Source organism: Delphinapterus leucas, chromosome 1 (genome assembly GCF_059928025.1).
Source record: "Delphinapterus leucas isolate spDelLeu-1000000601 "Yukka" chromosome 1, BTC_Dleu_Yukka2, whole genome shotgun sequence".
Classification (NCBI taxonomy): domain Eukaryota; kingdom Metazoa; phylum Chordata; class Mammalia; order Artiodactyla; family Monodontidae; genus Delphinapterus; species Delphinapterus leucas.
The window spans coordinates 183,063,167-183,087,149 of NC_143129.1; the positions used below are offsets into that span (position 1 = coordinate 183,063,167).

Here is a 23,983-nt window from a genome sequence, read left to right on the forward strand (position 1 = left end):
AGAGCAATATGGACATTGGAGGATATAAATACAGTAAAAAAAAAAAGTATCTTGTATCCTTGCATAGGGAAGGGAAAGAAAAGTGAGGGGAGTGGAAGAGGATGGGACAGAAAAGGAGTGAAAAGGCTGGGGAAAGCGGGGCAGTAAGGCCTCTAAACTGTGGTTAGTGTCACCCCATGCAATTGTTAAGTTAAATGTTGAAAGTGAGACCACACTTGAAGACACGCGTCCCTTTAAAAGGGAAGGGGGGTGTTCAGAGCAATTCTCATTTTGCCTAAAAGGGGCTGTTTCTCTCTATACTCTCTCCAGACAGCCAGATTAGCAGACATAGTCAGACTTCCTATAGAAACATTTTAATCGAGGGCACCCTTCTCCCCAGAAAAATGCACTCACTACCAATACAAACAGTATTCTAAGTTTAACCCACAGAGGACCATCCCTGGGCTCTCTGGGCTCGGAGGATCCAGGTTAGACAGGCCCCCAGTTCAAGAGTCGGCCTAACTGCTTCAAAGGTAGCAATACTCCCAGCTCCAAGACTCAGGAAGATCACGCCTCTAAATGTTTTGCAACCTCGTCCATTTCAGATTTTTCAGGGGTCCTGGGTAAATCGGTCTCACCAAGGATTCCGCCCCATCTGGCTGCTCCCATTTTTAAACACAGACCCGTGCGTGGGAGAGGCCATTATTTTTACGGGATCACTGTGCTTCTGGAGCAGCTAGGGACAGGCAGAGTTGCTTTACCGCAACGCCGGGTCCATCCTTAACCCGGGCTCCGCCCTCAGGCCGCCTCCTCATCCGAGCCCCCGCCCCTCCTCCCCTGCCAACCCCCGACCCGCTCCACCCCTTTGCTCTGAGAGCCGCTCGGCCACTGCCCGCGACCGGGTTCCACCTGCCCATCTCGTGGCTCCGCCCCGGGGCCACTGGTCCCGCCCCCTTCCGAGGGGCCCAATGAGCGTGCCCGAGCACTCCGCAGCCCCCCTACTCAACTGGAATCCCCGCCCTCTGTCCGAGTTAACCAATGAGAGCCACAGGGTGTTCCTGGCCACGCCCACACATCATCAGGTCACGCCCCCGGCGCCCGGCCCCCCCCGGGGCGTTGCCGTGGCCGCGCCTTCGCCGCCCGAGCGGAGCCAGATGCCGCCCCCTCCGCCGGTCCCTCCCCCGGCGGCCTGGCGCCTCCCTCCCTCCCCGCCGCGGTGACTCACTGAACGGGAGGCGGAGGCTGAGGCGGTAGCTCCCGTTGCTGCTGCTGCTGCTGCTGCTGCTGCCGCCGCGGCTGCTCGGGCTGTGCGCGCCCCGGAACAGGCCGCCGCGCGCCGCTCTCGGACCCGCAGCCCCCGCCCGCCCGGCCGGGTCGGGCGGCCCAGGTAAGCGCCGAGGCCGGCCCTCGCCCTCAACGCCTGGGCCCGCGCCGCGCCGGGGCTCGGGGGAGCCGCCGGCCCTTTGTCTCTCGGGGAGGGGCCGTGGAGGGCGCCCCCGACCCCGCTCGGACCCACCGGCCGGACCCCCGGCACGGCGCCCTGGTCTGGGCCGGGCCTCCTGCCACACCTGGCCCCCGCTGCTCCTGCCACTCGCCGCCCCCGCGACAGACCACCATCCAGCGGTCCTCAACCCCCCTTACCCCGGGGATCGCCTCCACAGGTGTCCGAGCCATCCACTCTGTTGCTCACCCCACCGCGTTGGCGGGGTTGTCACCGTCTGTCGGCACTCCAGGTCCCGTGCTCTCTTGTGTCTTCCCTCACCTGCGCCCTGCTCTCAGCATCCTGACCGTCTGTATAGAGCCCTCCCATATTTTCCCAAACTAAATGCTGCCAAGGTCTGGTCACTGAGCCACGGTTCCTCTCCCTAGTCTGGTTGAACTGTCGTGTCCCCATCCCACCTCTCCTAGTGAGTGTTCCTAGACGGTGCACATTGTAGGCATACATCTCACCTGTATGGCAGGCGTGTGTATATGAACCTGCAAGATTAACCACTCAGAGCCCCAGACTGCACTTCTCGCCTGCTTTCCATCATCCCCACCCCGACCACTTTCCTTTTTCTTGAACCTGGTAACCGAGACACTTAGGTCTGATACCCAACCTCTGTTAGGCCCCGCATGCCTGCCTCTCTCGTGTGTGCTGAACTTGTCTGAGCAGTACCTGCTGTCAGGTTAGCCCCTGGGAAGGCCCAGGAGGCCTGTGTTGGCCGCAGATGAAGAGTTTTATGAATAATGAGATGTGAGGCTGGCAGCACCTCCTATCTGAGAATCTAAGTACACTATAGCTGTTAATTACTTTGTCTCCTGTCACTCACACTACTTAGGGAAGTGTGCCTGGCCGACGGCTGGGTAAAGTGAGGCACAGGGTGTGTGGGCAAGGGACCTGGAGGCAAGTCAGTGTTTGTCCTGAGGTTCTGCTCCCAAGTATCTTGGCTCTTAGCTCCCTGCTACAACTACTGGGCTCTAGTTCCTGGCTTTAGACTCTAAGTGATACTGATCTCTTGGGCCATTAAAGTGTCCAGAGAGACCAAGTTTCCTTTGATTTAAAGCAGGACTTTGAATTATAAATAAAGGTGCTGGCTGTTAAATGCCAGTGTGTCATTCATGGTTTCCTGGTGGAGTGAGTGGTCCTTGTGTATGTGTCAGGCAGCATTCCAAGCACCGGGGGCTACAGTGGTGAAGAGAGACACAGCCCCTGCCCTCCGGTAGCTGACCTTCTGAAGAGGAGGGATTAAACAAGTAAGTGGACACAATAATTTTAGTCATGGTAAGTGCTGTGAAGGTGGGAAGAGCCAGTTTGGATTTTATTCCAAGTGCAGTTAGAAACCACAGGTGGATTTTAAGTAAAGAGGTGATAAGATCTGATTTGTTTTCAGAGATCATTCTGGCTGCTCTATTGAGACTGGATTGTAAGGAGCAGGGATACTAATTGGGAGACAGACTGTTGCCGCTTCCGGTCAAGGGATGATGGTGGCTTGGACCAGAGTAGGGGTAGCAGAAGTGAATAGGTAAAACCAGTCTGCTCCCCCTGAGACAGGCTCAGAGCTTTAAAGCAAAACTTCAGGGAACACCGACTTCGAGTTATACTCCTGGCAGAGAATTTCTAGACCTGACCAAGCTCAGGTTTAGCTCAGCAAACCTTACTCAGCACCTGCTGTGGGCCAGGTACTGTGCTAAACTCTAGAGATACTGATGTGAACAGGGTGAATAGGGAGCAGTCTCCACGTTCTAACAAGGTGCTCACAGAAACGTCACCCACCCCCTCCTTGAGGGAAGAGGGTTTGTAGGCTTAAAAATCAGTTTGAGGTGGAGGAGGGCAGAACACACTGTGCTTCATTCCCACATCCGGCTGCATTATTTAAATGAGAGCGTTATTGCCCTGCCTCTGCTGTAAGATGTTGCCCAAAGATATTGGGACTGATCTCATGGTGGGTGGGAGAGCAGCTCAATGGCCGTGAACTTGAACCATTAACCAGAATAAAACTTGATCTCCACGTTGCTCCAAGTCTGGGCTGTCAGAACACATCCGAGCTATAAAGGACCGTGGGGCCGGGCCCCTCTTACCGTTGGGCACCTGTGGTCCCTAGAGAGTGAGTAACTCTTTTGAAATCCCATAGCTGTTTGTACGTTTGCTAATGGTATCTGTCACTTTCTACCTCTCAGCTTCGTATGCACTTGCATGACCCTGAGCTTTCTGAGGCCAGGGTCTCTATTGGATTCAGCTTTTCCATCCCTCACAGCATCTAGATCCTGCCCCAAAAGTACACTCATCAAGTACGGGTTGACTTGCCTGGGTGTCTCACAGCACCTAAAACTAGAGCCCAGGAATCCTGACCCTGTCCATGTCTTTTCATTAGATTCCTCCTCAACCAGAGTGCACCACGGGGGCCGACCCAGCAGACTCCATGTCACTGAGCTCACAGCCCTTCCTTGATGGGTCTGCTCTCTCTCCAGCTCTGCCTACAAGGAACAGCTGCTGAGGGCGCTGACCAAGTAGTTACTCAACACTCGGCAGATAGGAAGCATAGCTCTTAATCAGAGCATGGACTTCATACCAAGACTATCTGGGTTTGGGTCTTGGTTCTGCCCTCATGAGCTTTGTGACCTTCAGCAAGTAACTTAACCTCTCTGTGCCTCAGTTTCCCCACCTATAAAATATTAATACTTCACGGAGTTGTTGGGAGGCTTAAATTAAGTAATACCTATTAGATGCCTAGAACAGCACTGAGCACCTTGGTATGGCTTGGTTGAAGTAGTAGCTGTTATTTCACCATTATTTTTTTACCTGATTTTTATCTCCCATCAGAATTTAAGCTCTTTTAGGGCAGAGATTTTGTCTTTTTTTTTGGTCTACAGTTAGACTTTGTAGGCACGCAATAAATATTTCTTAAATTGTATTGCCCGTTGAACACCTACTGTGTGCCAGGCACTGTTGTAGATGCTGGGGATATAGCCAAGAACAAGATCACCAAGTTGCGTGATCTAATGAAGTTTACATTCTAGTGGGAGAGACAGACGGTAAACAAGTACACAAGTGAACAAAATAATGTAGGATGGTGAAAAGAGATGCACGGAGAATAAAACAGGGCAATGAGATGGAGAGTGCCTGGGTCATAATTTTAACGAGCTCTGAGGAGGTAACTTTGAATGGAGACCCTGCGGATGGGCAGAGAGGACAGTAGAAGCAAGAAGCCTATGGCGGCTGGAGTGTACTGAGTGAGGAGGTGGCAGGAGTTGGGTCTGTGGCCACAGTGAGGAGTTTGGATTTTACTCTTCTATTCAGAACAGTGGGAGGTCACTGCACAGGAACCTTTCCTGGGGGTCCATCCTAGGAGAAAGACCCGGACGATTGGAAGAGCGGTGAGCAGGCTCTCCTTGTCCTGGGAAGGCTTTTGGAGGCCATCAGTGTTGCATTTATTCCCCTCAGGTTTCTCATGTCTCTGACCTAGGTACCCAGGAGATGTGGGATCCATCAGCTAACTTAAGGAAGTTCCAGGTGTGTGTGTCTGTGTGTCCTGCAGATTCCATCAAGCCACCTTTCTCCCCTGAGTATGTAGGTAATCGGTCAATGTTTCTTGAGTTGAATGAATGAGCATCGCCAGCTCTTAGCATTTTGTCCTGTACAGCGGCTTGTCCTGTTCTCTGCATAAGGAAAAGCTTCTTGTCATGGTAGTGACTCTGGCGTAACCTTGGAGTTTTGCTGCTGTTCTTATGTGCATCAGGGACCCCCACATACCCGTATGTCACAGTGTCTTCACAGTGTTTTGTTTTGTTTTGTTTTTTCGGCTGCACCGCTTGGCTTGCAGGATCTTAGTTCCCTGGCCAGGGATTGAACCAGGCCCTCGGCAGTGAGAGCACGAGAGTCCTAACCGCTGGACCACTGGGGAATTCCCTGTCACAATGTCTTTGTTGGAAGTGTACCAATATTGACTGGGCAGCTTTCCTCCCCCCCGACCCCATCCCCATTTCTCTACCAGTTCCCTGCTGAGTACCACCAGGCCACACTGTCACCTCTGAACACTTCCTGTATCATTATTTGATCTACACTCCTGCACATCACTTGATCCAAGTATGGTGGTACCTAGAAAGCATTGGCTGTCTTTAGTCTGGGCTGAGTGGAGTTGGGAAGCTCAGCAGAAACGGAGTTTCAAACCCAGGAGTTCAACTCACCAGGAATCCCAAGTTGGCCTCTTCAGACTGAGGGCAGTTGGCCAGCCTTTCAGATCCTCACTCAGGCACCCCTGTCTGTCAGCGTCCGTGATGCCAACCTGCTCTGCTAACCTTGAGAGGCCAGTGAGAGTTGGTAGGAATCAAATAGGACTTCTGTGCTGCAAGTCACTCTCAGGGTTCTGGCGTATTTCAGTGGCCGAATCGGAAGCGGTTGTTAGTCACGTGTTGCCTGTCTCCTTGTGAAAACTAAACCCGGAGTGGGTGCAACCTTTTTCTCTTGTTACTGATGTTCTTTTTTTTGTTTTTGTTTTTTTTCATTATGAGAGTGATACGTACTCATTTAGAAAATGAGTGATGACATTTTCTGTACTTTTTCTCATTTAGTCTTCACTGTAGTTTCTAAGTAGCATTATTACCATTTTGCATATTCAGAAGCTGAGGCCTGGAAAGGTTAAGCACGATAAGCTGTTTGAAGTGAAGATAGTTGGGAACAAAGTCAAGATTCAGACCCAGTTGGTGGGACTCCTGTGTGTGAGTTCTGGGCACCATATTAGATGCTGCCTTGCAGCAGAAACAACAGAGAAGAAAAGACATCTCCCTTAAGCCCAGCGTGGATGACATTGTGAGGGTGCCCAGAGTCAGCGCACTGGCTGCTGCAAAGAGTTTGAATCCTATGCCTCTTCCCTGTCTCATCTGACCTTGGGCAAACTAAGTCACCTCCCTTTGCCTTACTTTCCTCAATTGTAGATGGGGATAATGATCCTTGTGCCTTAATAGCTCCCAGGGGCATTGTGATGTTTGGGCCAAAGTGCTTTTGAACTTCCCTTATGAAAGGGCACTGAGCCCCAACTGCTTATACTCTGTCATTAAAGACCTATTATGTCCTGATCCTCCGCAGAGCCTTGTTAAAGGGGGAAGACAACAGCCCCCAGAGGGAAAGGTGTCCTTCTGTGGGGGGGGTTCCTCCTTCCAAAGTTTCTTAAGGATTGAAGGTCATGAAAGTTTCTCCATTTTTCATGTTCATGTTGTTCTGTAGAAGCTTCTGGAAGCAGCATGTAAACTGTGCATCGTAACAGGTTCGAGGACCGTTGATGGCAGGGCAGAGAAGGGGGTTATAGGGCTTGGTTTCTAATCCTGGCCGTGATGTCTTTGTAATATAAACCAAGAACACAGAGATAGCAAGAGGTGATGACTATCTTCCATTCATCCTTCCTTTCCTCCTTCCTCCTAATAACTCACTGATTCAAGTAATAAATATTTACTGAACTTTTATTACGATCTGGGCCCCATGGTAGGCCCTGGGAATACTGTGGTGAGCAGGGTAGAATTAGTTCTTATCATACAAAACTTAGAGTCTAGGGCCAAGAGGCTTATTATCTAGTTGGGAGTCGTGTGACTAAAGCAAGAACATGTCGGTGAGTGTTTTGAACTCTCAGGAGGAGAGTCAGGATATAATTTCCAGATGTCCACATCAGTCGCATGGGTACCTGCCCTGGACGGACATTACGGTGGAGGGTTGGGTTTGGCTTCCCAGAAGAGCAGGGGAAGAGTTAGTAGATTGGAGCCCTTGCGTGTCACACTTAACAAAAGCTGTGCTAGTGTGGGCGTCTGTAGAAACAGTTAGCACCTTGGCAGTCCCAGTTAGTAAGAACTACGTTTCCACTTAAAGGCTTCTTAACCCTTTGTTACCCGAGTTCAAGTCAGGGAAGAACGATCATGGCATTGAGCTCTTTCCACAGTTTTTTTCAAATAAATTTTATTTATTTATTTTTGGCTCTGTTGGGTCTTCATTGCTGCGCGTGGGCTTTTCTCTAGTTGCGGCAAGCGGGGGCTGCTCTTCGTTGCTGTGTGTGGGCGTCTCATTGCGGTGGCTTCTCTTGTTGCAGAGCACGGGCTCTAGGCGTGCGGGCTTCAGTAGTTGTGGCACATGGGCTCCGTAGTTGTGGCGCACGGGCATAGTTGCTCTGCGTCATGTGGGATCTTCCCGGACCAGGGCTCAAACCCGTGTCCCCAGCATTGGCAGGCGGATTCTTAGCCACTGTGCCACCAGGGAAGTCCCCACAGCTTTCTGAAGTTATGCCATCAATCCAGTGCCTTTCTTATGAGAAGACCATCAGTGCTTGTCTCTCCGGAATTCCCTGCCTGCCTGACAGGTCTCCCTTGGCCAACTTTGGAAAGCAGGCATACGGAGGCAGGCAGGCTGTGGGGCTGGCTGCATCGGTGCTCTCGGCATGATGCCAGGGACACCTCTGTCTGTGAGCCCCCGTTGGGGTCAGTTTATGCAGAGTGGGGTGGGGGAGGGTTCTTTCTTCCCCAGGTCTGCCCAGCCACAGGCCTCAGGATCCCTCCAAAGAGCGCGGTCAGGGAGGCCCAGCAGTTTCTGCAAAAGCACCCAATGTTCTTCCACTAGCCCTCAGGCCAGAGCTGGGGTGGAGAGGGCACAGGGCTGGTAGAGGCGCCTGCCCACATCCAGAGTGAGAGGAAGGTGCCAGGACAGGGCTCTGCTCCCGGGCAATGTTGCTTTCACCAGCCCCTGCAGTGTCACTACCTTCCTGGTGCTGACCAGGTGCCCCTTCAGTCTGGAGGGCCTCAGAACCATCCAGCATCTGATCAGGAGGAAAAGGCCAGTCTGGCGAGGAGACCAGGTCACTCAGTGCCCCTGGACTTGTTCTTGTGTGGTCGGAGCCCACGGTGATGCCGGTTCAGCTGGGAGAATGTGACCCACTTCCATCTTCTCTCCCACGTGGAGAGCTGGGTGGGAGGCTTTTGGAGACCAGCTCCAATTAAGGCTTTTTCAGCCTGAGTATCTCCTGAGTATCCAGCCCACATGTTTCCTGCTGCTGGAATCCTGTGGTCCGTGTCCCTGAACTGAATAACAACTCCAAAACAGATGAAGTTACCGCCTTGTCGTTCTGAAGTTCTGGCTTCCACAAGCGGGGCTTCCTTCGGGGGTCAGCGTCCCTTTTGGATTCAGACACCTTTCACAGTGTGGGCCCCACCCTTGTTCTTCCAGCTAAATCACCTGGCGAACCAGGGGCCCAGTTTCCAAAGAGATGGGTTAGCCTTGCCCTCCCTGCCCAGACCAAGGCCTCCCCGGCCCCTGCCCCAGGCAGCCCTGGCTTCCGACAGACCGATCCATCCTGACCCTTGTCCTCACAGTATGTCCTTCTGCTGCAGGAATATGAACTAAAATGTGTTTCGGACCCTCTAGGTTTCTTCCATTCTCTCCAGGTAGAGAGCATTTGAATGATTTTCCATTTATAATTTTATGTTTCTCCTGCAGCGGGGCTGGGGGGAGGGGCGTGTGGAGGAAGACAGTTTAAACACACGAGGCTGTGGGTGCTGCTGAGATGATCTGGAGATTTTAAATGGTAAGGGGGTAGTTCTGAGCCCCTGAATGATGCAGTCTTACTTACTAAGGAAGGAGCAGAGGTGATAGAGAAACCGCCAAGGTCAGGTCCGCTAAGCTGTGATCTCAGACCTCTGTGAGCGCCGTTTCCCGCTATGTGCTCCACAGCCGATCGCTGGAGTTGCAGGAAGATGGGGTGCTGGTGATTTTTAGGGGGAGCACGGTGGGGCCTACAGGCTGGTCAGCTGGCTTACGGGCGTCTCTCCAGGGCCCTGGCTCTACTTTCTTGCGCAGAACAGCCTTCCGGAGCTTACGGTGGGGCGTGGTGGGGCAGAGTCAGCCAGCACAGGGGCAGAGTCCTTCATCCCTACCCCAGGGAAGCTGCTGCTGCCACCTGAGAGCCATCACTTTACGTCTGCTCCGGGACTGGCTGTCCACCCTCACCTCCCGTCTCCGAGGAAGAGAAGAGCTCTCGCAGGCCTGTGAGCGATGGTGGCAGAGCTTGGGTGCTCAACAGCGGCCACGGCACTGGACTGGCTGGCCGGGCAACCAGCCACCAAAGTGGAGGAAGATCTTTTATTCTCCTCTTCTGACCCCATTCCACGTCCTTTAAAAAATATACCGTTGGGGGCTTCCCTGGTGGCGCAGTGGTTGAGAGTCCGCTTGCCAATGCAGGGGACACGAGCTCGTGCCCCGGTCCGGGAAGATCCCACATGCCGCGGGGCAGCTGGGCCCGTGAGCCATGGCCGCTGAGCCTGCGCGTCCGGAGCCTGTGACCCGCAACGGGAGAGGCCACAACAGTGAGAGGCCCGCGTATCACAAAAAAAAAAAAATATATATATATATATATATATATATATATATACCGTTGGGATTTTTTGGAGTAGGTAATATATACATAGTACAGAACTTAAAAGGCTAATTGTTGAAAACTAAGTCTTCTTCCCTCCCTGAAAGAGACGCCTCGAAAAAGACACCTGTTAGTGGATGTCTTGTGCATCTTAACCAGAGACCTCCTACACACGTACAAGTGCATCAGGTACGCGCTGACTGCACACGTGCCCGACGTGCATTATTTTTTTTCCACACTGTAATACACACTGTCGTGCACCTTACTTTTTTCACTTCACGGTAAGTACTGGAACTCATTCTGTTCCACCATCATCATCGTCGTCATCATTTGGCTAATACTGCTTCACTTCCCCTGTGCTGGGTATTGTTAAAAGTGCTTTGCTTATGTTAATGCATTTATTCCTCACAACAAACCTGTGAACTAAGGACTGTTATTGTCCACAGTTTGCAGATGAGCAAACTGAGGCACAGAGCCATTAAGTTAATGTCTGAGGTCATTTACAGCTACCCCACTCCTTTTAATGGTTCCCTGGCATTCTTTTGATTGGTTATACTTATACTGAGCGATTTGAAAGCAAGTTGTGGGCTTCCCTGGTGGCGCAGTGGTTAAGAATCCGCCTGCCGATACAGGGGACACGGGTTTGAGCCCTGGTCCGGGAAGATCCCACATGCCACGGAGCAACTAAGCCCATGTGCCACAACTACTGAGCCTGCACTCTAGAGCCGCGAACCACAACTACTGAGCCCGTGTGCCACAACTACTGAAGCCTGTGCTCCTAGAGCCCGTGCTCCGCAACAAGACAAGCCACCGCAATGAGAAGCCCTCGCACAGCAACAAAGACCCAATGCAGCCAAAAATAAATTTATTTAAAAAAAAAAAGAAAGCTGAAGAGCTGCCCTTATTAAAAAAAAAAAAAAAAGCAAGTTGCAGGTATCAGATACTTTGCATCTCCTAAGGCCATGCTCTGACATTATCCCAATACTGTTTTCAGCCCCAAGGAATTTACTATTGACCCAGCAGTGTTCTCCGATATACAGCCCACATCCAACTTTCCCAACCACGCCCCTCACTTTGGCCTGCACCAGTTTTTAATCTGGGATCCAACTGAAGATCTCAACTTCACTAGGTTCCCAAGCTCTTTCCTCTCCCTTAGCCTAGAGTGTTCACTAGCTTTTCTTTGTCTATCACGACATTAACATTTTTTAAAGTCCAGGACTATTGACTATTAGTCTGGTTTTCCTTAGAATTGGAGTAAAGGTGAACATTTTGGTGAGAGATGATTGTAGCTGATGTTGTCCACGTCCCACTGGAGGCACACAATGCCAACCTGCCCCGCTTCTGGTGAGGCTGGGTTTGTGGATCACTCAGTTATGGAGCAAAGTTTTAAAAGTACAAAATAGTAAGTATATTAAAAGAAAACAGTGGGAGAAGGAAATAATATGAAATGAAATCTGTAAGTTATAAAATAAAAGATGTTAAAATCTGATTACATAAAAATCAAAACTCTACATGGATAAAATAATATAATCGAAAGAACAATGACAAACTGGGGAAATACGTGTAACAAATATCAGAGCCATAGGACAAACTGCCTTAATATATAAAGAGCACTTGTAGATCAACAAGAAGAAGACTGCCAACCCAAGAAAGAAATGGGCAAACAACATAACAGATTGCTCTTAATGATCTGAAATGATGCTCTATTTCCTCATCAGGAAATGCAAATTAAAACTATAATGATATACCACTTCCCACCTATCAGATTAGCAACAAATCAACTTCTGCCAAGGTATGGGGGAAAACAGGTGTTCTTGCACCATTTTGGTGGGCACATAAAAGGTCACCATGTCCATGGAGGGCAACTAGGCAAAATATTAAACATTTAAACACATGCACCCTTTGCTGTAGCAACTAAGACTGTAGGGATTTATCCTATAGACAGACAAAAGCATAAAGATACATGTAGGGGTTTCCCTGGTGGTGCAGTGGTTGAGAGTCAGCCTGCCGATGCAGGGGGCACGGGTTCATGCCCTGGTCTGGGAAGATCCCACATGCCGCAGAGCGACTAGGCCCGTGAACCATGGCCGCTGAGCCTGCATGTCCGGAGCCTGTGCTCCGCAACGGGAGAGGCCACAACAGTGAGAGGCCCACGTACCGCAAAAAAAAAAAGATGCATATAGGAAAATACTGCTTCTTAATAGCAATGAAAGAGAGGGAGTTCTCTGGTGCTCTAGTGGTTAAGATTTGGCACTTTCGGGACTTCCCTGGCGGTTCAGTGGCTAAGACTCCATGCTCCCAATGCAGGGAGCCTGAGTCGATTCCTGGTCAGAGGACTAAGATCCTGCATGCATGCCGCAACTAAAGATCCCACGTGCCACAACTAAGACCTGGAGCAGCCAAATAAATAAATTAAAAAAAAAAAAAGATTCGGCACTTTCACTGCTGTGGCCCAGGTTCAATCCCTGGTCGGGGAACTGAGCTCCTGCAGCCAAAAAAAAAAAAAAAAAAAAATTTGGCTTCCTTGGTGGCGCAGTGGTTAAGAATCTGCCTGCCAATGCAGGGGACGTGGGTTCGAGCCCTGGTCCAGGAAGATCCCGCATGCCGTGGAGCAACTAAGCCCGTGCACCACAACTACTGAGCCTGCATGCCGCAACTACTGAAGCCCATGCTCTGCAGCAAGAGAAGTCACCAGAATGAGAAGCCTGTGCACCACAACGAAGAGTGGTCCCCACTCACCACAACTGGAGAAAGCCCACGCGCAGCAACAAAGACCCAGCACAGCCAAAAATAAATAAATTAAATAAAATAAATGTTAAAAAATATTCAAAAACAATAATAAAAGACAGAAAATTTAAATGCTCAGCAACTTGTTAAAAAAATTCTTTTTTTTGGCTGCATTGGGTCTTCGTTGCTGTGCACGAGTTTTCTCTAGTTGTGGTGAGCGGGGACTACTCTTTGTTGCAGTGCACAGGCTTCTCATTGCGGTGGCTTCTCTTGCTGCGGAGCATGGGCTCTAGGCACCCAGGCTTCAGTAGTTGTGGCACATGGGCTCAGTAGTTGTGGCTCGTGGGCTCTAGAGTGCAGGCTCGGTAGTTGTGGGGCACGGGCTTAGTTGCTCCGCGGTATGTGGGATCTTCCGGACCGGATCGAACCCATGTCCCCTGCATTGGCAGGCGGATTCTTAACCACTGTGCCACCAGGGAAGTCCTGGAACTTCTTTTTTGGGTGAGTTATTCTATTTGGGACTTGGAAGTCTTATGACTGAGTATCTTTCTGGCAGACTTACATGACTTTTCTAGAAGCAGGTAAGAACCAGTGCATTGGTGCCTATATTTTCTGTTTTTGTTTTGTTTTAACATTGTGTCATGTGCTCCAGGTAAATTTGCAAGGAAGTTTAGTTCTCTGAGACTTAAAGTCTTAATCCTCAGGAATACCATCAAACTAATGTGTAGTGTAACTAACCTCTCTCTCTCCTGAACCTCCATATAAGCTTTTTCCTCTCAACTGAGTTTTTGCAGGAGGTCAGATTTTGCTTGCATTTTGTGGATATGGGCTTGTGAAAGGTCCTGGGTTTCATTTTATGAAATTTGACAGTCTGAGGTGAATAGCTGGCCTGTAAAACCAGGAGTCTTTTTGCCAGGGGAGCGCTCGCAGGCCAGTTTTGCTGGGAGCTTCTTCTCCGTCTCTGTGACTTGGTGACTAATGGTTTCATGGCTTTCGGGGTGGAGGATGTCATTACAAATGGATGATGGGGCTTTGGCTTCTGAACTGGATTATCTGGGCGTGCTGAGTGGGTGGGGAGCAGAATATGCCATCCCAAAATATACCACTTTGGCATATTGATTATTTTGAATTATAGTTTCCTGAGAAACAGCCAGTGCAAGAAGGGCCCTCTGACCCTCCTTTATCCCCCTGAAAGCAGGAAATAAATCTCCCATGTGAAAGGTACCTTCCCTGTACCAGGGGGTAGAAGGCATCCTTATCACCAGAGACAGGGGATTCAAGGCTGAGAAGGCTGTATAAACAAACCTTGTTACTTCCTCACTAATTTACTACCCCAAGCCCAAGCTTCTTTGTCTTGTCAATTCTTCACAAATTTATCGTTTCTTTGTCTAAAAGATATAAAAGATGCCTGCTCTGGTCACTTCTTCAAGCCACATATCTTTGGGGCTCCCATATGTATGAAATTAAATTTGTTTTTCTCTTGTTAATGTCTCCTGTCAATTTAATTATTAGACCAACCAAAGACCTTAAAGGGAAGAAGGAAAAAGTTTTCCTCCCCTACACTGGTCTGGGTGTTTGTGTGCAGCCCACTGGGATTGGGGGTAGTTTCTTTCTTAGAGCTTTCCACACAGGACCCTAAGGCCTCCCATCCATTTCTGTCCACTCTCCTGAGCTCTTCCACAGTGGCCCTGGCCCTGAGCAGGTGACTGTGGGTGGATTCCTGCTGTTTGGGGCGCTGTGTTTTCCCGTCTCCTCAGAGCCTGTGCATTTTCCCTGATCATCCCTCCCTTCCCCTCCAGCCTCCAGCGTCATTGTCTCCAGACTGGATGAGTTTTGTGACCCATCAGAAGTTCTCATCTTCATGCTACTTCCCCAGCAAGTTAATGGAATGAACACATGTAGATTCTGAGGTTGCCTCGGTTTAAAATCTTTTTTATTTTGATTATTAGCTTGTTAAACATTTAGGGAGGAAGGAAACTGAGTGTTCAGCAGCCTCTTAGGGGGAGGTTTCCTTCTTCCTTGGATTATTTTTTGTTCTGAGGTGGCTGGAGGGAAAGGAGAGGGAAGGTCACGGCCTGTGTCACGGAGCAGAAGCAGTTATCCAAACAAACAAACAGTGTGGCTTATGTGACATGAGGGTGTAATGAATGCTTGCAGTGTATTGCAGTAGTATGGATATGTGTTCGAGGTAAACAAACATAGCTTTATTTTTATGCAAATTAACACGTACCTGTACGCTGAAAGCCTATAGGAAAGAGGAGGCAGTAATCCTAAAACTTATGTTCTTAAGAGTTTATGAGAAGCTTCACCCAGGAAGCCAGGCCTGGGGCCTCTCAGCTGGGTCCTGAGGACAGCCATCCCCAGAGCTGGGCAGTGAGGAGGGGGCTGGCTCTGGAGGCCACCCCAGGGAGACTGAGCCCTCGCCCTGCGAGCATCCCAATTGGTTTCAGGACCTAATTCTCGCAACAGGAAGCTGGAGGCCTTTCTGGCCCCATTCTGAGGGGATACAGTGAGCCTGGTCCGGGAAACTTATTTATTTGAACCAGTTATAGGAGACTTCAACGGAGGGAAGGGATGGAGGGATAGTGGGGGCAGAGCTGGAGAGGGCGGTGGTCCTTGAGCAGCCCACCTGCTGGCAGGCATCGGAAGACCTGGGCCGCCTTATCTGGGCCTGCCCCTGAGAACAAGGCTTGTCCCCTTCGGCAGGAGGCTGGTGTGAACGAGCCCATCTGGCTCTGAGTGAAGGGACCTTATGTAGCTCCTGATAAATAAACAGCACTGTGTCAGTTTTTCCCCTTCCTCTTTAAAAAAATAAAAACAGCCCCGCCACCAAAAAACAACAACTTTTAAATTTCCCAATTTAATTAACGTTTTAAATGGTGACCCTGTAAGAACTGGCCTAGCTGTGGGCAGTGGGGTTGATGGAGCTTCCGTGGGTTAAAATTTCCATTCTGGCCTCTTTCTCTGGAGGTGACCCAAGGTCTGTGAAACCTGGCCAGGCTCCTTCCCTGGGATTATTAGGCTTGGAACTGGTCCTTCTGGCCCAAATTTGACTTCAGCCTGATCCCTAAGAAGGCTGACCAGCAATGCAGATTGAGTTTTCTCTTTGGGGTGGTGGTGGTGGTGGGTTGTCAGCACGCTGGGGGCATCTCAGATGTTGATCTAGGTCACAGGAGAGAAAAGGTGTCCTTCTGCCACCAGCCTGCACAGGTGAGCTTTTGACACTGCCAGGTGCCGCTCAGCCCACGGTGAAGGCCGTCCAGCTTGAGAGAGCCTGCCTAGGAGTGGGAGGCGGTGCTTGCACCCGCTCAAGCGCTGGGAGTGCCTGCCCTTACATCCACTCATAAATAGACAAGGGCTCTGGAGTCTGCATTACCCACCCCCTTGGAACCTGCAAGAGGCCAAAGGTCAGACTGAATCAGAGGAAAATCCGGAGCCGGATTTTGTAGGCGCACTGGTTCCTGATTTCAGGTCTCAGGCTCCGGCTTGGCCAGGTTCCAGGGCTCCAGCTGTTCTCTGGGAAGGAAAAAAGAATCTCTTTTTAAATTAGGTCAGAAGATGCCTTTCTTTCCTTCTGTCCTTGTCCCCCTGCTGTGCAGGGATACAACCACCACCTGCACGTCCCTCGGTAAGAACTACAGAGCTTAAGGACTTCGCCTGGGATCCGAGTGTCCCAGTGCAGCCGAGGAAACTTCCCCGGGCTCCGTGTTCCCTTCCTGTTTGCATTGTGCTGGCTGAACCGCGGAGGCTGTCAGAGCAGGCCTGCCAGGTACTCTAGCTTAGCTGTAAAAAGGACTTGAAGAGACAGTGAGCTCTGGGTAACCTTTTCTACCAATCAGGCCAAAATCACAGGATAAAATTTTTTTTTAACCAGAAGTTTTTGTTTTTATTATTATTATTATTATTGGCCGTGCCGCATGCGGGATCTTAGTTCCCTGACCCGGGATCGAACCCGGGCCCCCTGCAGTGGAAGCGCAGAGTCTTAACCAGTGGACCACCAGGGAAGTCCCCAGAAGTTTTAAACAGACGGCTTTTACCAATCCAGTTACATCAACATTTATAGTCTGTACATGCAGGCTCCTTCAGTTCCTTGATGTCTTAGGTTCTCTGAGGTGAGGACGTTCTGAGGCTGGGGGCTTCCTTCGTGGTTCCCAGGTGAATCTGAAATCTGTTCATTCACTTAACTGTGCATGGGACTCCAGATGTGACTGACAGCAGCAGGAACCCACCAGATTCCTCAGCACAGAGCCTACGGTCTTCAAGCTTTTCGAGGGTCCACAAAAATACTGGAGATCTGAAAAGAAAAAGTATCTGCTCCCTCTACTCATAGGAGTTATATGAGAATTCTATTTAATGAGAGATATGGGTCCATTTTATTATTTATTTATTTGTTTATTTGGCTGCACCGGGTCTTAGTTGCGACATGCAGGATCTTTAGTTGCGTCATGCGGGATCTAGTTCCCTGACCAGGGACTGCACCTGGGCTCCCTGCATTGGCAGCGCGGAGTCTTAACCACTGGACCGCCAGGGAGGTCCCTGGGTCCATTTTAATATGTCTGTGAGAATAAGGCTGCCTGGGCCCACGAAGGACTTAAACCACCCTGTGGCCTGCCCTCAGAGAGCTTCCAGTTTGGAGGTGGAAATAGAGGCACAGACACCCAGGTGCAGTGCTTGTGCAATGCTTTGAGTAGAGGAAATTTGGGTGAGTGTGCAAACACAGGCTTCAAAAAAGTAACGATTGAACAGTGAACAGTAAATAGGGAGGAACATTCTAGGCTGAGGGTACAGCAGATGTGAAGGCCGGAGATGCTGAATGAGCCTGGTGCAAGTGGTAATGAAGGTGGCCACCCGGCAGGGCTTCTCATCCTTGGCACTATGGGCGTGGGGCTGGGGGGATGGGGCGCGTCCTGTGCACTGTAGGTGGTTCTTCCCAGGAGCATCCTCCCAGTTGTGACAATCAAAAATCCTCCTTTCTCCAGACATTGCCAAGTGCCCCCATCTGAGAACCAGCACCAAGCAGGGACCGTGGTGGATGGCCAGGGGCTGCCTGCCCGCCCCTGCCCGAGGGTGCAGTGGAGGGAGCCCCTTCCTGTCTAGCGTGCAGGTTTGTGCCTGCCCCCGTGTCCTCTGGTTTGTGTGACGCTCCATGTGCAAGAGTGGCTGGCAGGCTCTCTCCGAGGGGAGTCAGGCCACGGAAAGGAAGGTGCACCCCGAAGCCCCCTTCCCGGGCTGGCTGGTTTTCTCTGTTGATGCCTTTCCCCCTGTTGTCTGGGCAGCCAGGCAGGGTGGCTGCGCTCTGGATGTTGGGCGGTTTTGAATGATGTCATGTGGATTTGATTTTAATGCTTCGAGAAGTTCACCGAAGGGCCTCCATCAGAGCGGCTCACACCTGGAAGAGAAAGTGCCCTGTTGCTGTGAAGGGGCAGGTGGCAGCTCTGAGGTAGGAGGTGTTGGGAGGGTGGGTGTTGAGAGTTCCGGAATCTCCTGTGCAGCAGACCTGCGGCTGGGGAGGAGGGCCTGTTGGTGTCTGGGCTTCCCAGCTGCTCCCCCGCGGATGAGGGCTGCCCTGGGGCCTCCAGAGCAACTGCAGCCTCTCCTGCTGCGACCCCACTTCCCAGGGGCTTTTTAATGTTTTCCTGACCTTTAATTTTGATTTCAAATCTACAGAAAACTTGGAATAGTGCAGTGAACACACCTGTGCCCTTTACCTGGATTCACCAGTGTTAACCTTTGCCGTATTTGCGCACACACTGTCTCTGTTCATACTCACACTCACACATTTCCACATACACACACACACACACTAACACATGCATATACACATACACGCTCACACACATACACATAAACACTCACACACGTACACAGTAACAAACGCATATACAGACACAAACACGCACATATACACATATACACATAAACACACTCACACACATACACACACACTCATACACATACTAACACAAACACATACATATACACAGACACGCTCACACACATGTACACACACACAAACACTCACAAACGCATATACACATACTAACACACACACACACGTACACACATATACATACACACTAACACAAGCATATACACACATACACATACACACATGCATAAACACACACACACACATACACAATAACACATACACACACACACACGCTCACACACACACACACACATACACAACAACACATACATATACACATACACGCTCACACACAGATACACATACACAATAACACATACATTTACACATGCACGCTCACACACACAATAACACACACGTATACACATACACGCTCACACACATACACACATACACAATAACATACATATACACATACACACTAATACAAACACACACATATACATACAACACTCACACATACACACTGCTATATACATACACACTCACATATACATGCTCGCACATATATTCACACACATGCATACATATACACACACACTCACACACACACTTTTTTTCCAGAACCATTTCAGAGTAAGTTGCAAGCATTGAGACTTTTCACCCTTAAATACTCAGCCTGTATCTCTCAAGAACCAGGATATTTTCCAACGTATCCACAATATATTCATCACATTCAACACATATAACATTGATACAATACTAATATCTAATAAATACTCCCTATTAAATTTTCTCCAGTTGCCCAATAGCAGCCTATGACTCCCTCACCTCTCCCCTCCCTGGATTCCATCAAGAACCATTCCCTGTATTTAGTTCTTATACTGCCTTATTTCATGTTCTGATTAGCAGTTATTTTGGGTTCTGGCTTGTCTTTTCCCTGTAAAGTGGGTTTTCATTTCAATTTCAGTTAAAATGGCTAATGGGACTTCCCTGGCGGTCCAGTGGTTAAGACTCTGCGCTTCCAGTGCAGGGGGCACAGGTTTGATCCCTGGTTGGGGAACTAAGATCCCACATGCCATGGGGCGTGGCCAAAAAAATAAAATAAAATAAAATAAAATGGCTAATGTTTCTATCAGCTTCTGAACTGGACGGGGCTGATAGGATGGAGAGAAAGCGTGGATTTTCAAATCCAGGCTTGTCACCTGTTAGCTCCATGGCCTTGAGCAGGTTACTTATCTTCTCTGAGCGTTGGTTGTCTCATCTATAAAATGGGAATAATTCCTGCCTTGCAGGCTTGTCGTGAGGACCCCATGTGCTGAACAGGCCTGACATTGTGCCTGGCCCTTAGTAATGCTCTAGCAACCACAGTAATTATCACTGTTGTCCTGCAACTTCACCTGGCTTCACAGAGCAGGAAGGAGATTTGGGGCAGGTTGGAATTTGGGTTGGTGACCTCAGGACAAATTCCTTATCCCAAGCTCATCACCTAAGAATGGTGCTGCGTCCTGAGTGGCAGAGCCGTCATTACACCTGTTTTGCTCCTGCTGGTGGAGTGCGGTTCAAGAACGCCGAGCCTGGGTCTGGGTGGAGGAGGCCAAAATGTGGAATTTATTAGTTAAGGTGGTTGCTCACGAGGCCCTAGAGTCCGGGAGGTTGCGGTTTAATTACTGAGAGTGGGGCTTGTGGCAGTTCTCTCTGGTGCCCCAGCTTTGATGTCGCTGGGGGACCTGAGGTGCCACCCCAAGTGGGACTCGCAGCCCGGGCTGCAGATGAGGCTCAGGGCTGCCTTCCTCTGCTGAGCACGTTTCTGTCCACTTACTTGTTTACTGGAGAGCAGTGTAGCATGGGGGGGGGAGCCTGGACGTTCTGGGTTCGAATCCTGCCCCAGAACGGACTAGGACGGGCTAGCTGGGTGAGCATAGACTAGTGCCCTCATTTGTAAAACCTTATAGGGATGCTTGTTGCAAAGACTGAATGATTCATATACGTGGAGGGTTCAGAACAGCGCCCGGCCAACAGCAAGCCAGAATATATGTCAGCTGTTTCTTTAAAGCAGTGTTCTCACCTGGGGGGGATTTTACCCCCCAGGGAGCACGTGGCAAAGTCTGGAGACATGCTTGGTTGTCACAACCAAGGGGGAGGTGCTTTTGGCTGGTAGAGCCCAGGGATGCTGCTAAATAACCTCCCATGGGTGGCACAGTCACCGCAACAGAGAAGTATCCAGTCCAGAATGTCACTAGTGCTGAGGTTGAGAAACCAAGCATTCCGGGCAGCACGTGGAACATGGAAGGAGGTCGTGTTCCTCACCACCCCCACCCTTATCCTTCCTTTGATCTGCTCCCCTCCCCCTCCTCCCCTCGCTGGTGTCCCTCCCACTGTGCCCAGGGCCCCAGTCCAGCTCCCCCAGGCTTCCCCTGGCTCACCTGCTCACCTGACCACTGACACCTCCTTTTCCTCTCAGCCAGCTCGGTTTTTTATCAGAGTACCTATCTCCTTCCTCCTTACTAGGTTATTTACCCACTGATTACTTCTTGCTTATTTCATTTTGTCTGTTCTCCCTTCTCCCTAGAATGTACGTAGGGACTTTTGCCTGTTTTTGCACTGCTGTATCCCAGTCCCAGTGAGTGCTCAGAACGTCTGTTGATTGCATGGATGAATGCGTTCCCCAAGGCCACACGGCTGGTACGTGACATGCCAGGATGTCAGTTCTTCGCCATCACCCATGTCGCTCCTTCTTCCCAAAGTGCCGCCCCAGCCCCCCGCCCCATCCAGCGCAGCGTCTCCTAGAAGTGCCCCAGACGTTTCCCGGATCTGGTCAGTCACCACGTTCTGACTCCGTCTCCAGAACGCTTTGTGGATGTGCACGGTGATACCGACTTCATCTGAAGGACGAGCCTGCTCTGTTTCCACCCAGGGGCTTCTCCGTGGCCCTGGGAGCCCAGCCCCAGCTGTTGGCCTGTCCTCAGGGCCGTCACCAGCAGACCGGCAGCTGGCACATCACACCCACACCCCCTCCCGCAGCCGAAGTGCAGTCCAGGCTCCGACACTGCTCCTGTCCCTCAGTTCCACCTGCCGAAGTGTCCCAAGCCCTCCCACCCTCACCGTCCCTCCCTTCTCCGTCACCCCGCAGCCCAAGCCCGGCCCTCACCTGGCCCAGCAGGGACCTCCCCTCCAGCTTCTCCCCATCTCTCCTCACACCGCAGCCCTCACGCCACAGCCACAGGGGTCTCAGGCTTTACCCGACTCTCCCGCTTGAACCTCTCCTCACCCCGCCCGAGACCCATGTGGTCCAGTACCTTGAGCCCCCTCACCTGCCTCCCTGGCCTCAGCTACACCTTCTTTCTCCAGTTTTCCCAAAGGCCCAGTCTCTTCCTGTTTGAGGACCTTTACACGTGTGTGTGTGTGTGTCCCCCAACCCAGCTCCTCCTGGCCTGGGTAACAGCTCAGAAGTCACCTCCAAGGGTGCCTGCCCCCAGGGCGAGGTCAGATTCCCAGCTGCGCGTCCTAGGGCACCTTGCACTTACCACCCCCGACCCCTGACCCCCATCATTTATCACCATCTGAGGCTCTGTTTACCAGGGTGTGACTTGATTCATGCCTGTCTCCCCTGCTCACTGGGAGTCATTATCACAAGCATGCTCGCCTGTGTATCCTCAGTGCCCAGCACAGGGCCTGGCATATAATAAACAGATGCTCAGTAATTGTTTGTTCAAAGAATGTCTGTTCCCTCTGCCTGCAGCGCACTTCCCCATCTTCTCTACCAGCAAACTCCTACTAGTCATCCTTCAAGACCCAGTTTCAGGGTCTTCTGCTAGGAGCTGGTCCCTCCCCTTCCTCTGTGTTGCCACAGAGCTTTGCACATCCCCTTACTCTGCCACTTAACTACACTGGGTCGAGGCCCTGGGTTTTTTCCTCTCACCTCTGAGCTGCTCAGGGGGAGGTGCTGGGCACGGCACGTTACGTGCAGTTGGCACTCTTGGAAGTGTTTGTGTTTTTAACCTGACCTATCTTTTTGGTTCATTGTTACATATTATTTGTGTTGTTTTCCATTTGCCTTGTGCAGTGTGGTTTCCTCAACCATTCTGGAAGCTCCTGGAAGGCAGGCTTAGTGTCACAGCCCCACCTTTGTATCTCCTGCTTCCTGAGCCTGACACAGGGCTGTGTTCACCTAGAGAGGTTTTATTCTAGTAAATCTTTCCTGAGTCCATGTCATGTCTACTTAAGGTTACGGTCCCCTTGGCAGTTGAGAGCACTTGACATCCTTTCCCTCATTCTGGACTGGCTAGATAGTTTGTGGCACCCGATGCAGGACCCCTTGTTAAAAGAGTTATTCAGAATTGTAAGACGGCAACAGGAGAGCATTAAACCAAGAGTAGGGCCCTTATGAGTGCTCGGACCTGTGTCGGTGCCCAGGCCTCATACTCATAAAGCCAGCCCTCATCTCCTTGCGTCCTCCGAGGGAGGACACGGTAGAGGTCCTGATTTCCTTTTGACCAGTGGCAAACTGGAGGGCTCAGAGGGCAGTGACTGACCTCAGGTTGCACAGCTGACCATCAACAGAGTAGAACGGGAAACAGAGTCCAGCTCCGGGAGCGTGCTCACTGTCTCCACCGGCTCTGGGGCCCCAGGAGCTTTGGTCCTCGGCTTCCTCCTCTGTAAATTGGGAACATTGACCTGATCATTGGGTGGCAAATGGAACAGCTGGTGTGAGTCCCCAGATGGTCCCATCAGGAGCCACCACATCCCATAGGCGCCCTCTCCTTCAAGTCATGAAGCCAAGGTTCCTCTCTGTTTCTTGGACAGTCCGAGCCCTGTAGACAGTAGGAGGCTAATTGGCTGTTGTGATAGTTGGAAAATTAAAGCCCCTCAGAAGTGGGAGAAGGTTGTCTCTTTTCATCTCTTTTTGAAGGAATGTGGGGACTTGGGTAGAAGTTTCCCCAGGGATCCTTGGTATTTCAGTGCTTTGATGTCTAGAGGAGTAAAAGAGCAATTAATCGTTGTAAATGTCTTTCCTGTAGGGTAGGCTGAGGGTGGGGGGGTGGCAGTGGTGGGTGACTGCTCTTCCATCCCAGGGCCATCACTGGTCTAAGGGCTCTGCAGACCAGAGACCCAGGGTCAGAGCAGCATCTCCCTGTAGGGGAGGCTTCTAAATCTCACTTCCTCTGGAAAGCACATTTTCCTCAGCCTCTTGGGTGAGTGAGTAGCAGAGATTGCTGAAGACAGATGGGTTGCAGAGCTCCCCTTGGTCCCCTAGAATAGGCTTCTCAATTATCCAAAGACATCTGTCCTCACCGCAGGGCTGAGAGCCAGGAGTCCACCTTTAAACCAAGTGCTCTGAGGCCCACACGCCGCAGCGGAGGGGTGGCCGGGCTGCCACGGGCAGGCGAGACTCCGGCCCCCCCGCCTGCACCTCCACCCACCATTAGCATCCTTCCTCCTGCCCGGTCAACCTGCAGAGGACCCAGACGATGAGGGTGTGTGTGGAAGGCCAAAGAAGAGAAGAGAATGTTCTCTGATTCCTAGAAGAGGTGTGTTT

The 23,983-nt window shown here is 50.9% G+C and overlaps 1 protein-coding gene across 3 annotated transcripts in view; it reads left to right on the forward strand.

Moving 5' to 3' along the window:
• Positions 1–1,221: 1,221 nt before the first annotated feature.
• CTNNBIP1 (catenin beta interacting protein 1) overlaps positions 1,222–23,983 on the forward strand; it is a 53,241-nt gene continuing 30,479 nt past the window's right edge. Inside the window, exon 1 of one of the 3 annotated variants that reach the window (XM_089901774.1) lies at positions 1,222–1,366. The gene's annotated coding sequence lies outside the window, so the exon portion shown is untranslated. Of the gene's footprint in view, positions 1,367–13,379; positions 16,342–23,444; positions 23,976–23,983 lie in introns of those variants that run through there. The other 2 variants (XM_089901783.1, XM_089901780.1) reach the window with 2 other exon arrangements.